We start from the raw sequence: 14,016 nt of genomic DNA, 5'->3' as shown, positions 1-14,016 counted from the left end.
TAATTATATAGCTTTGTAATATGCCTTGCTTGTATTAATTCTCCATCTTGGTTTTATTTCTTACTTGCCGTTTTCATATACATTTTAGAATTAACTTGTCAGTTTTCACATGCAAAATAAATGAATGAATGATTGTTAGAGTTTTCATTTGGATTGGATTAAATATGTAGATCAACTTGGAAAAAATTGAAATCTTTACATTACTGGGTCTTTTAATCCATGAACATGTCCTGTCTCTCCATTTATTTAGATCTCTCTTAATTTTTCTTAATAATTTTTATAATTTTCAGAGTAGACATATTATTAGAGGTAGTCCTAAATATTTGATGCTATTATGAATAGCATGTTAAAATTTCATTTCCACTTGTTTGCTGCGCTCATCTTAAAATATAATTAAATGATCATATTGATCTTGTGCCCCAAAGCTTAACTTATAGCATCTATTGTTTCTAATCATTTATCTTTGAATTCTTTGTATTTTCTACATATATAATCATGTGGTCTAATTAAGAATTTTTTTTTCTTTCTTTATTGCTCTGGCTAGGGCCTTCAAGATAGTTTTGAATAGAACTGGTGACAACAGACATCTTCATTTTATTCTTGATCTCTGGGGTAAGCATTTAAATATTCTCCATAAAATTAATTAGTATAGTTTTTGCTTGTTTTCAGATAATTTTTTTATCAGATTAAAGATAGTCACTTCTTAGTTTGTTAAGAGTTTTTTTCTTTTTTAATCATGAGTAGGTATTGAATTTGCTTAAAAAATTCCATCATCGGGGCGCCTGGGTGGCTCAGTGGTTAAGCCGCTGCCTTCGGCTCAGGTCATGGTCTTGGGGTCCTGGGATCGAGTCCCGCATCGGGCTCTCTGCTCAGCGGGGAGCCTGCTTCCTCCTCTCTCTCTGCCTGCCTCTCTGCCTATTTGTGATTTCTCTCTGTCAGATAAATAAATAAAATCTTTAAAAAAAAAAAAAAAATTCCATCATCTATTGAGATGACAGTATCATTATGTTAAGGTGGTATCTAACATTGACCAACTTGTTTTTAAAAATCGATTAAGTCTAAAAATTGAAGTTGGAATTATTTAAATTTTGTTTTAGTCCATACAATCAATGAAAATATTCTGTAAGTTTCAGTTTGCTTTATATTTTATTTGCTTTATGATCTAGCATATCGTTCATTCTTATAAAATTTCCTGGGCTACTTAAAACATATTCTACATTTGTTTGTGACCTAAATGAGATCTCGGTTAGGTCATTCTGATAATACTGGTTTTCAATTTCTCCACACACCTACTTGTTTCTAATCAGCCTGTCTATCTGTTTGTAAGACAATTGTTCTTAAGCCTCTCATTGAGATTTAGACTTTTCTGTTTATCCTTTTATTTTTGCCATTATTTTATATTTGAAAACACACAGAATATTTATACTCTAGCTTCTTTTATCATTATTAAATGTTCCCCTTTATCTCAAGTAACAATTCTTGCCTTAAAGTATACTTAGTAAATTTGGTTATACAAGTGTCTGTTATTTGTATGGTGTATGTTTTTGAAACTTTTAAGTCATTATATTTAAGTTGTGTTTTGTTGATGGACCAAAAGTTTTTTTTTAACATTTAAAGATTTTATTTATTTGAGAGAAAAACAAAGAGAACATGATGTAGGGGAGGGTAAAGGGAGAGGGAGAAGCAGATTCCTGCTGAGCAGAGAACCCATTGTGGGGCTCAGGGTGGGACTGAATCCCAGGACCCTGGGATCGTGACCTGAGCTGAAGTTGAAAGACCCCTCCCCTAGAAGATAGATAGGATAACTAACCGCTTGTTTGCTTTTCTGTGAACCGCTGGCTTTTAGGCGTAAATTAGGTTATTAATTGCTTATTAATTGCTCTTTTGCCCTTCTGTAACTGCTTGGCTTATAGAAATAATAGAAGACGCCATGATGGCATTCCTACCTTCCCCCTTCTTGTTCCCCCTCCCTGCCTCTCTCCTCCCACGTGCGGGCCCTCAGAACCAATCAGCTTGTTCCCCCTTCCCGCCTCTCTCTTCGGGCACGCGCGGGTCCCCAAAGCCAATCAGCAAACTCCACCTATGCCTTTTTCAAAAGTTCTAACTGTCAACCAATCAGTTGCACCCCACCCAAAACTTGTTTGTACCTGTCTATAAAAACCCGGCACCACCCCAGCCGGGTGTGCTCAGCTAGCAGGAGCTGCTGACCACCCGCAGGCGCGCGCTGACCACCGGCAGGTGCCTGCGTAACAATAAAGAACCTCTTGCTGATTGCATCCAGTGGCAGTGTTGGATTCTTGGGTAAGGGGATCCGCGGGTCTTTCAAAGTCAGATGCTTAACCAACTGAGCCACCCAGGCTCCCCAAATAACTGTTTTTATCCAGTCTGATTATCTTCTTTGATTTAGTTGGAATATTGAGGTTATTTCAATGAAGTTTAATTACTCTTATATTTGGACTTAAGTCTGTAAGCCTGCCGTCTGTTTTCTTTTTAATCCCATATATTCTTTGTTTCTCTATTTCCTGTTCCTACCGTCTGTTGTCTTAATGTGCATCTAAATTATTGGCTTATTGGTTTATACTATATTGTTTAGCTTAGTATTTATGTATTCTATTTCTGTCTTTGACTATTAAGCTTTAATCTAGGGATTATGACCTGCATTCTTAGCTTACTAGATTCTTCCTTAAATTAGTATTTTTAGTATTTTGTGCATAATACAAAGATGTTATAGTACTTTAAATTCATTTATTCCCCTTACTAGCTGCTGTCATATATTTTGATTCCACATACATTTTAAACCCACAAGAAGCTATAAGCAGTCAATATTCATTTAGATGTTTCCATATATTTCCTTTTTTGGTCTTCAGCGAGTCCTACATGACTGTGCTTCATCTGTGATTATTGTCAATCCGCCCAAAACACTCCTTTAGGATTAATTTTAGTGCTTGCCTGCTGGCAATACATTCCCTCAGTCATTATTTCACTTTTGTTTTTGAGTAGTACGTTAGCTGGATAAGAACATTTGATGTTCTAAGTTTCAGCACTTCAAATATCCCATTCTTATCTCTGGTTTACCTCTTTTCTGTTGAAAAATCTGCTTTCAGTGACTTTTTTCTCCTCGGAAAGCAATGCACTATTTTCTGGCAGCCTTTTTCTTTTTGTTTCTCACTGTCAGCAGTTTTTCTATGATGGGGCTAGGTATAGCTTTGTTGTTGTTACTTTGTTTACCTCTTGGAGTTTGCTAAAATTCTTAAATCTGTGGCTTAAACCTCAGTTTTGGAAAATTCATATCCAGTTGTCAGTGCAAAATGAACAAACCTTTTACATTTTCTAAAAGCAAGAAAGTTTTATTTGAGCCTAAGGTTGGACAGCTGCTGGGGATATACAATCTTCACAAAGAAGAGCGTGCTCCAGCAGAGACACACTTAATACACAGTTATAAACATTTTTTACATAAAAAGTTACAAATCATTATACAGAGGACATTTCAAAAAGTTTCTAGTTAATGCAGGGCTATATGACTTTAACCTTAGGGAAACCAGGGAACTTCTTCCTTTTCCTTATCTTTTGCATTCAGAAGGTACCTTTTTGGTTATTTTCTTTAACAAAGCAGACAACAGTGTATGCTCAGGGCAGAAATAAAGCCCATGCTTTGAGGTTTTGCTGAGTCATTTTGGCCTTGGTAAATGTTAAAGTATAGCTTTCCTAAATTTATCACAGTATTGCTTTAAATATTGAGCCTACACATCCATTCCCCATTTCCTTTCCTTTGTTATCTTGCAAAGACAGAGATTGGGTTGTATTAAAAAGAGGGTGTGGTCTTTTCTTATTACCTGGGTTTAGCCTTCCCAGCTTCACAACTAAGTCTCAAGTGTTCTGGGCCTTCTTTACTTGGTAGGAACTTCATTCGAACTTTTTAACATCCCAGAGCAATAAAACTTAAACAGTCTCTACTGAGATCTTTAGTTTCTTAGTGGCTACTTGCTCTGGTTCCCTGTGCTGTGCTGCATGCTTGGCCTAGGAGCCAGCAAGTGCCTTGAGAAAAGAGTTGTGCACAGAATGTGGGGCTCTTTAGCTCTCTTTCCCTGGTACTGGCTTCTCAAGTTTTGCCTGCTTAATTGCCCTGAACTTCATTTTTGTGTGTGGCTGCTCTGTTATCTTTTTATCTGTAGGAATATGGCAAATGTCCCAAGGAGAAGAAGCAGCAGAGAATTCAGGGTTTCCCTAGGATTTCCTGAGGATTTCAGTTTCTCTAGTCCTGACTGCTTTGGTTGTTCTCCATTTCATTTGAGCAGCTGTTGTGTGCATGGTATCCAGCTTTCATAATTGTTCTCAGTGGGATTGTTAGTTTGCTACCAGCTATTCTGGTACAGCCAGCAATAGAAGTGTCCTCTCTTCTTTTATAAAAGTAACATTAGTCGGCAAGAATATGGCCCTGTTACATTGCAACATACTGAAAAATGTCTCAGGAAAAGTGCCACAAGTAAAAATATGTTGTTCCTCTAAATCCAATGAATTATTGGAATGATAATTTAATCATGAATTACACTTTTCACAGCAGTCAATGCTGTGATGGAAACAACTAATATATTTTTTTCTACAGCCTTCATTTTAACCAATAATTGACTTTGCCACTCCTTTCTTGCATGCCAACAGTTAAAGGAGCAAGATCAAAATCTGTTTGGACTCCTAAAACAGGAGACACCAGGAGCCATTATTTGGATACAATCATGGACTTCTATGGAAAATAGAAAAGGGACCCAAGAAAAGAATATGGGCTCAGGGATAATGATTACTGTGTTACCATCCATCAGAGCAGAAACTTCTGAGGACCTTTGTCTTGAGTTATTGCTGGTGGATGTTTAATAGCTGCCCCATCAACAAAACATGAGGAAAGCAACACAATCAGAGTCAATCTATTGGATATACTCAGGCCACCAAAAACCTCTCTTTTTACTGATGCATATTTTATTTTCTTAAATAAGTCTCCTTTTGTTTAAATCGCACATGACAATTATTTTAATTTTAGACAAATTAAAAAAAAATTTATGAGGCCTAGAGGGTAGATTCACTTGAGATACAGTTTAGGAATCAGATGAACTACAGCCTGCCAGCCCCATAGAACCTGTGCCTATGTTTGTAAATTAAGTTTTATGGAATGTAGCCATGCTCATTTCTTGACATGTTGTAAGTGTATGCCTGGCTCATTTCTTGACATGTTGTAAGTGTATGCCTGCTGTCACACCGTAACCACAGGATCGGGTAGTTGTGATCAAGTCTGTATGTGGCCTGCAAAGCCACAAATGTGTTCTATCAGGTGCTCCGCAAAAGACGTTTTAGATACTAGCATAGATACTAATACTGAACATTGATCCTTTAGCTTACATATAAGACACAGGCACTCCAGGGCAATATTAGGGAACAGAATCTGATATGAGGAGAATAATTAAACACCAAACATGAAGCTCAAAGACAGAACAAGAATCTGGTTCCTCATGAACACTTTTCTTATATGCTATCCAATCCACTTGCTAGCTGTAGGACTTAACCATCTCCAAATCCTACTATCCTCAACTGTAATGGGGGACAATATTATTTGTCTCATGAGGTTGTTGTGATAATTAATGAAATATTACTTGTAAAATACTTCAATAGACTAAATGCTCAATAACATCTTCTTCTTATCTCTTCTTTCTCAAATTCTTTTTAGAGAGCAGACAGAAAACTTTCCTGGGGAGATAGATAAAGGAATTTTAATTAGTCAGTTTTGACTTTGAGGCAAACTCTCTTCCAGCATGTTTTCCCCAGATATCACAGACTTTGGCTTCTTAAGCTCTGCCTTAAGATTCTTAACTGACCAACGAATAAGCATTAATATCTCTTTCACTGTTCATGTCAAGCAGGAAAGGAGTTGTATTGCAAAAGAACTTGTCCTAAGACATATCATCAGTTTAAATATGACCTGTTTAAATCCATAAGGATTTCACAGTTTAAATAATCATCAAATTTAAATCTCAAAAAATAGAGTAAGCTTCAGAAATTCCCTCCATTGCATTCTGTAAATGAAAAAAAAAAAAAAAAAAGGGACCGACAGACAATGAGTGCTTTTTTTTCATAGTTAGTTGGGGATTGGGGTCATAACTAGGGATATGAACAGCATAACATGATTCTTAGGTCAATATTCATTCTTCTCTTTCTGACTCTGCTGTTACAAATGCAGCAAAACTCTCAGGATTTCTTTTCTCTTTGTTTTCAGTAATCTTTGTTGCTGCTGCTGTTGTTGTTGTTTTGACCAATTACCCCTGAGATTCATGAGGACATTGTTTAGAAGCGTACAATTATGTCTTGATTGCTGTTTGTTTGTTTGAATCTAATAATGCTTTTTAGTCTCAAAATTCAAATTTTCCATTTAAATTTGTTTAGCTCATAATCGACAGTAATTATTTATTTTTATCTGGAGAGACTAAAGTAAGAAATGTGATTAAATTTTCTACTGCAATGGCATGGCATTTATTTGATCATTCCTTTTTTTTTTTTTAATTTGATCATTCCTAAGTAGTTTTGTTGTTGCTGTTGTTGTTATTGTTGTTGTGTTGCTATTTCTCTTTTACATGGGATTCTTATGAGGGTGCTGTGAGGATTAATGATAAACTATTTTATAAGGTGGCTGAGGGGTGAGGAGGAAATTACCATGTAAGTATAAAATATACAAGTTTCATGCTTAGAGTATGGTAATTGAGTTAGTATTAACAAGTTTCTCAGCAGACTGGGGTATATAACAGCCTTCTTGTGGGCCACTGGTTAATCTCACTATTCTTCATGTTCACAAAGCCCTGGCATTCCAGAATGGGGCTAGCTATCTTGGAGACATGCTTTTGTACCTAAGGGGTCATAAGTAGAAGCTGCTTATTGGAGTATGCATACCATAAAAGAGCAGGTGAAACACTAATGCAATTCAAATAAGTGGGTGCAGTTTTGAATTCTCACCTGGTAACTCTGTTCCACTAGTCAAGAACCTATGACATGCAGATTTAGCATAGGTTCTGGAGTCAGATAGCCTTGGTTCTAAGCTCAGTCACCACTTAGCTAGATTAGTGGCAATGGGGAAATCATCAAATTGGAGAAATTTCTCTCATCTATAAATCAGTAACTACCCCAGAGAGTTAGTTATCAGGATTGAATAGAAAACACATCTGAAGCACTTGGCCAGTCCCTGGCACATAGTAATCACTCAGGAAATGTTAGTTATAATAGTGATTATGGTAATTGTCATTAATGATAAGTCTACTTTTGCCATTTCTTTTATTATAAAATCATACAATGTGGAAAGATCTTTAGATTCAAGCCCACATTCAATAAGTAAATCTGTACCACTGGGATCGATACTTGGCTAGATACTGTAAATACAGAAATGGTGAAACATCTCAGCCAAGACAAGTCAACTGATCAGTGCAGAAAAGCCTTCTGTTTTGTGCAGGACAGACAGACATTTAGTCCCAACCTGAAAACCACTAGTTATGGGAAAATTACAAGTTCTTAACCCAGCATAATTCACTATTACACAGATTATCTCCAAATTTTCAAGCCCAGCTCACAACAGTAAAATCAGCAAAGAAACAAAAATAAAAATAATAATCTGTTATGCCTAAAGTTTATGTTTGTTCCAGTTATTATCACTGCATAACAAACCACCCCAAGCATAGTAGTCTGAGCAATATTTCTTTCACTAATGGATTCTTTGGTTTGGGAATTAGGAAAGAACACAGAAGAGATGGTTTTTTATTTCACAGTGTCTTAGAACTCAACCAAAAGGACTTAATGGGTGGAGGCAGATTAATGACTGCAGGCTGGAGTCATCTGAAAGTTTATCCCCTCACATGTGGAGTAGTTGGTATTCTTCTGAGCCTGTTGGTCAGAACACCTGCATGTGGCACCACCATGTGGCCATTTGAGCTTCATCCCAGCATGGCAGCTGAATTCTAAAAGATCATACTGAGAAAATCTGATGGGAGCTCTATCACCTTTTATGACCTCACCTTGAAAATCCCATAAGATCATTTTTACTGTGATCAAAGCCCACCCAGAATCAAAGGCAGGGAGTATAGATCCCACATCTTGATGGAAGAATGCCCAAGTTACATTTTAAGAAAAGCAGGTGGGATGAGAGATATTGTTGAACTGTTTGGGGAAAATGCAATCTGTCAGAATGATAAGGAGATTTCACTGACATTATCAGAACTTGAACAGACTTTGGAGTTGATCTAATCCAGTCTGCTGATGAAGACACAGGCTAGAGATATAAGGCAATGCTATTTATTTGATCAGAAAATCTTTTGATATTGTATGCACTTGGAAATGATTATTTAACCCTTTCCCCACTCCTCTGTCTTGGTTTATTCGGGGTACCTTAGCAAAATGCCAAAGACTGAGGGGCTTAAACAACAGAGATTAATTTCTTATAGATCAGGAGTCTAAGATTAAGTGCCAATAAGGTAGATTTCCTTCTAAGGTTTCTTCTCTTGACTTGTGGATAGCCATCATCATACTGTGCACTCACCTGATCTCATCTTTGTGTGTTCCTGGAAAAAGTGAGCTCTCTGTTGTCTCTTCTTAAAAGAACACCTTTCTGTTAGTCAGGGCCTCACATTTAGAACCTCATTTAGACTTTGATACTTCCATAGAGCCCCCACGTCCAACTATAGTCACAATGAGGATTAGGATGCATATGAATCTTGGAGGATACAGATATTCAGTCCATACATCCTGGGGTGAGGGGAACTTAGTAGTAAAGACCAATATGTATAATGTTTTGTGTTCAGAGCTATTCCATCCTAGCCTGGTCTTTTCCAAGAATTTTGTTTTCCCTGACTTCAGCTCATGACACAGCTTTGGATATAGGCAGGCTATCATCACTCCCTTTTTATAATGTATTCACTACAATTGAGTATATCATTGTCTACTTGTCACCTTTTTCTAATAAATACTAAGGATCTGAATAAACTATTTTCAAGCACAAAAGCTGAGCTGTTTTTAACTATGAGAGCCCATGTCATATTTGTGATTCACATAAGACATAATAATGCATATGAACAAGGAATTAAAAACAAAACTGGAAAAAGAAAAATACCTGAAATATGAAAGTATAGGAACTAAAAGATATTTTCTCCTTTATGAGTTTTACTCTTAGGATATTGTCTGATTCTTTTTTTTCTTTTTTTTAATTGGAAACAGACTCTATGAGATGGGAATATAATGATCAATTTTAAGATAGTTGAATTTGTTAGCTTGCTCCTGAATTAGAGGAATACTGCACTCTCAGTTTAAAGTGTATTGCCAGTTAAAGTTCATTTTCTTTATCTATTGGGAGAAAAATGTATCATATTGGTCTCACTCTATTTAGAAGAGAAATGAACACTAATGACCAGCAATTCTTAGAATTGCAAAAGGCATAAAAGAACTGAATTCATGATGAACCTCTTGTGTGAGGTGAGTTTGTACTCAGCTTTGCTCTTTATCAAACTTGTGCTCAAGTTGACATGGGGATCTTGGTGAGGAATTTTTGACCTTTAAGAAAACCAACTGTGTCTCTCAATATGGATCAAAAAAATCTTCACGCCAAACATTGAGATATAAAATCTCCAGGTCCAGACTTGGCTGGTACAGGGAACTTTTTTTTTTTTTTTAATTGAGCACTTGTGTTTTCTTTTGTTGCTACTTACGGGGGTTGGAGGTCATGTTAACCACTGAGTCACCAATTTTAATGATTAGAAAACATGAAGCTTTCTGAATCATTTCCAACTTATTAAACACAAAATGATTCAGACCAGCAGAGGAAATTTGTCTTGGAGGGGGACAGGAATGTTGACTCTCTAAGTGGAAATTTATAATTTGTAAATTAAGCATAGTTTTTTTCCCCTTCTAAAGATGAATATTTTTGCTGTCTTTTTCTTATCAAGACCAAATAAAATTTCATTTGAGTTATTTGACTCCACAAGGCCTAGTGCCAAATGCAATGAGGTATAATGAGGTTCAGAGAAAGACAACATGTGACCCAAAGGAACTGACCGCCTACAACAGGATGTAATTAAATACCTGAATATAAAAGAAAGAACACGGTAAATTCTCTAAAGAAGTAAAAGCAATATTTCCCATGTAGCAAACTTAATGAAGAATGGTAAACTTTCAACATGAAGCAATGCCAGACAGAGCACGCTGGTTAGATAGAAGTGCATGAACAAAGTATGGAGGTATATCCTCAACTGTGTATAAAGAAATTTTTGTTTGAGGATACTCCTTAACACCCACAATTACTCCATGAACTTGAATTTCTGTTCCTCCTTCATGAAGACTTTTTAACACAACCATTGCAGTGGGTAATTAAGCTTTCACATGTGTCCAGATATGAGTTAGCCAGACCTAAATAAAGGCAATGAACCACATGCAATTTATGTCTTCAACAGTAGCTTGGTGAGAAATCCTTGGGAAGACACGTTGTATGTGCTCCTCTGGGCCTCCCAAGGAACAGCATACAGTCATGTGGGCCAAGGAAAGGGGATGATGCTAAGAAGTGGATAGCCGCAAGCAGAAGGGAAAGATCAATTATGAAAGCATACAAACTCCCATCAAAAAATGAAAATTATTAGTCAAGAACCAAACTTCCAAGCTTCATTTCTTTTTTCAGTCTATCTTCCTATTTGTCTACTCCACTGACTAAATTCTACTCACATCCTAACTATTTGCGTTTTCTCAAATGAGGAATGTGGTTCATCTCACAGAACACCTTGACTCCTTGTTTTGAAATATTTGGAAACTACTTTTTAACTTGGTAATTGTCCAAATTCATGTCAAAATCTAATTTTCCTATGAAATTTTCTTTACTTATTTTGTGGTATTCTGTCATTATTTATTTAGAGTTAATTTAATCTAGCCTGCCAAGATTCTCTTACATAAACTGGAACATTCATTTACAATTATTTATCTATCTGCCTATCTCCCTCAGCATGCTTTGGCCCTATGAGTTGAGAAACTGAGTCTATTTCATTTTAAATGTGGGCCATTTTAAATGTGGCCCAGCACACAGCAAATGGTATGCATTTTTCTACTCAATAAAATGTGAGTGATGAATAAAAGAACTAAGAAAGGGGTGAGAAAGCTTGAGGAGAAGCCAAAGACCAGAGAAGTGTGAGATCTTTCGCTAGCATATTTTTAGGAGGAACTGGAAGAGGAGATCCAAAGTCAAGTTAAATCAGCATATCAGATCTTTAATAAGACAAGCCCAAGATGAGACTCTTTGTAAAGTTTGTCTACACACAGCCTTGTGGAATATGGCAAGAATGATGGGAAGTGTACCCTTGATGAGGCCTGATAAAATTCACTCGTAATTTAATGAGAGAAGGCAGTTGATGAGACCAGTAATGTGGCTAAAATGAGTCAATGCTAATTGTTTTTTACTGAAAGTTGGAATAGATGAAAAATTGTTGTTACATACTGAGATAAATATTAGTCATGGTTCTTGAAAATCGTATCTGGCAAGACAAGTAGAATTTAAATAATTAAAGAAGAAGATCATTTTAGTTGAGAGATCAGTGTATGATTATACAGAGGCAGGAATGGTTGTGGTCTGTTGGGAACAGGAAGAAGGCCAAACTGACTGGACAATGGGCTGTACACTGGCAACCAGTTTTAGATTATACTAGATCTGTGTTGTCATGGGCAAGATGGAGGCGAAACTGAGACCCTTAGTGGGCCACAGGTTAAAAACGATCACTAATTGAGTTTCCCTTTGCTCCAGGCACTAATCAAACCTCCCCTAAGTATGGTATCAGTAGTTGTCATAGTAACAGTGAAATGTATTTTGAATTATTCCTGTTTGTGTGGGAAAAATTAAGAATCTTTAAGAATCTCAAGACTCTCAGGATTGCCCATGATTGAGAAGCTGGTATGAAGCAAAGATTAACATTCACATGTGTCCAGCCCCAAAGTCCATGCTGTTCATTCCTTCATTTTCTTCCTTAGAATAGGGTTTGTGAAGCTATAATCATCTATTGAGCAAGTCTTCAGTCCTAAGATATATTCAGGTAAAAGTTGTTTTCATTAATTTGAATATTTTCTAGATAACAAAACAAAAAGTCAACTCTACTGTTAAAATATTGAAGGATTTGGGGGTAACTGAGTAACTCAGGTTAGTGTCTGACCTTTGATTTAGCTCAGGTACTGATCTAAAGGTCATGAAATCAAACCCCCCCATTGAGAGCTGTGCTCAGTGGGGAGTCTGCTTGAGATCCTCTCTCCCTCTCAGTCCTCCCAATTGCCTTTTTCTTTTCCTTCCCTTACATATGAATTTGTTTGGGATGTTATAACAAAGTACTATAGATGGTGTGGCTTTAACAACAGAAATTTATTTGTTGCAATTCTGGAGTCTGGGATGTAAAAGATCAAGGCACCAGCAAATTTGGTGTCTGTGAGGGCCTGCTTCCTGTTTGTATATGGCCATCTTTACCTTGTATTTTCACAAGGAGGAGAGCAGAGAGAGCTTCCAGGGGTTTCTTTTATAAGGGCACTAATCCCATTCACGAGGACTCCATTCTGAAAAACCTAATTGCTTCCGGAAGCCGCCTCCTCTTCATACCGTCACCCTGGAGGCTAGGATTTCAACATAAGTATTTCAAAGGGACATAAAAATTCAATCTATTACATTCCATAAGATAGAATGGTTAATAAAATATAGAAACTTGAATTTCATTTATGTTGAAAGATGGCTTTCCTGTGTCTTCAGCCATGTCTGTATTCAAATCCTTGTTCAAAAGGAGCACGTATTATTTTTAGATTCTTTAATTTTTTTTCTGTCATCTGTGTAGCCTTCTCCTTTCATTGAGAAATATAATAAGAAGTTGACTCTATGTATTCATTATAATTACGTGTTTCAAATTCAGTTTAATTATTTGAATAAGGTAATTTATACTTGCAGAAATGAATTGGCCCCAGATTACAAATGCTCTAAAAGCTCAGAGGATGGAGGAGTCTGTCACTACCTGCCTACTTCCCTGTTCACATGCAAATACCTTTCCCCCAGGTGTTCTTTCAGGCTCCCCAAACTCATTCTCACTTTAGATTTACCTTCATTCTGAGGAACTTGGATGAGGAGGAGCTGAGGCTGATTTTTGCCAGCTTTTCCTTCTTCTCTGGGGACCAAGTTCGAGTGGGAATTGAGTATGTGTGATGGGGACAAAGTGATCATTAAGAAAAGTCTTTTCCCGCAAGGAATTTACTGTTAACACTCAGGTTTTTCAACTGGAGGCTGAAAGTAGGGGAAGGTAGTAATTAAACCTGATTCCATCATAATGGCCAGGAGCCTGGAAGGCAAAAGAACTCAAGGAGATATGCCCCAAATCTGGGCAGTGAGCAGAAGGCATTGCAGGCGGCATTGTTTCAGCAACTGAAGGCACAGAGTTTGGCTAGGGAACCATGTAAGCTGGCCAAAAACGGAGGGAGTAGAAGAAGGGATAAATGATTTCTCAAAAAAAAAAAAAAAAAAAAAAAAAAAAAAAAAAAAAAAGGCAGAACCTCGACATACAGGCAGCTTTAGGGTTCCACGTGAATGTGAGCTCTGTTTAGATCCGACGTGGTGGTCAAAATGATTCTGGGTAAACCTGGCCTGTTGAGGGTTTGTCCTTCTGTGCTTGTAACCTAAGACCTAAAATTAGCACTCAGTATAATGTACTGCCTTGACATCTGAAACAAGGAGTGCTTCAAACAATCCTGCTTATCTGGAATCCAGGCACAGTTTCTGTTTACCCCAGAGTCACGTGTTTCGGTTCCCTGCCAATCTATAGAATTAGACAAACAAGCCAGTCACAGCCTTCAGCAGGAACCAGAGGCACCTCATCCTTTACATGCTACAGGGCTTGCTTCCCACAGCCCCTGGTTGTTTACTTTGTTATCTGGTGTGACACTTGTGTGGCCCTGCATGGCTTTCAGGGTCCTCCTCTCTATGTGGCTGATATATTTGGACCTCCT

The sequence above is a fragment of the Mustela putorius genome, unplaced genomic scaffold, assembly GCF_011764305.1.
Source record: "Mustela putorius furo isolate JIRA1106 unplaced genomic scaffold, ASM1176430v1.1 tig00003858_pilon_pilon_pilon, whole genome shotgun sequence".
NCBI lineage: Eukaryota > Metazoa > Chordata > Mammalia > Carnivora > Mustelidae > Mustela > Mustela putorius.
This window is presented reverse-complemented; position numbering follows the sequence as displayed.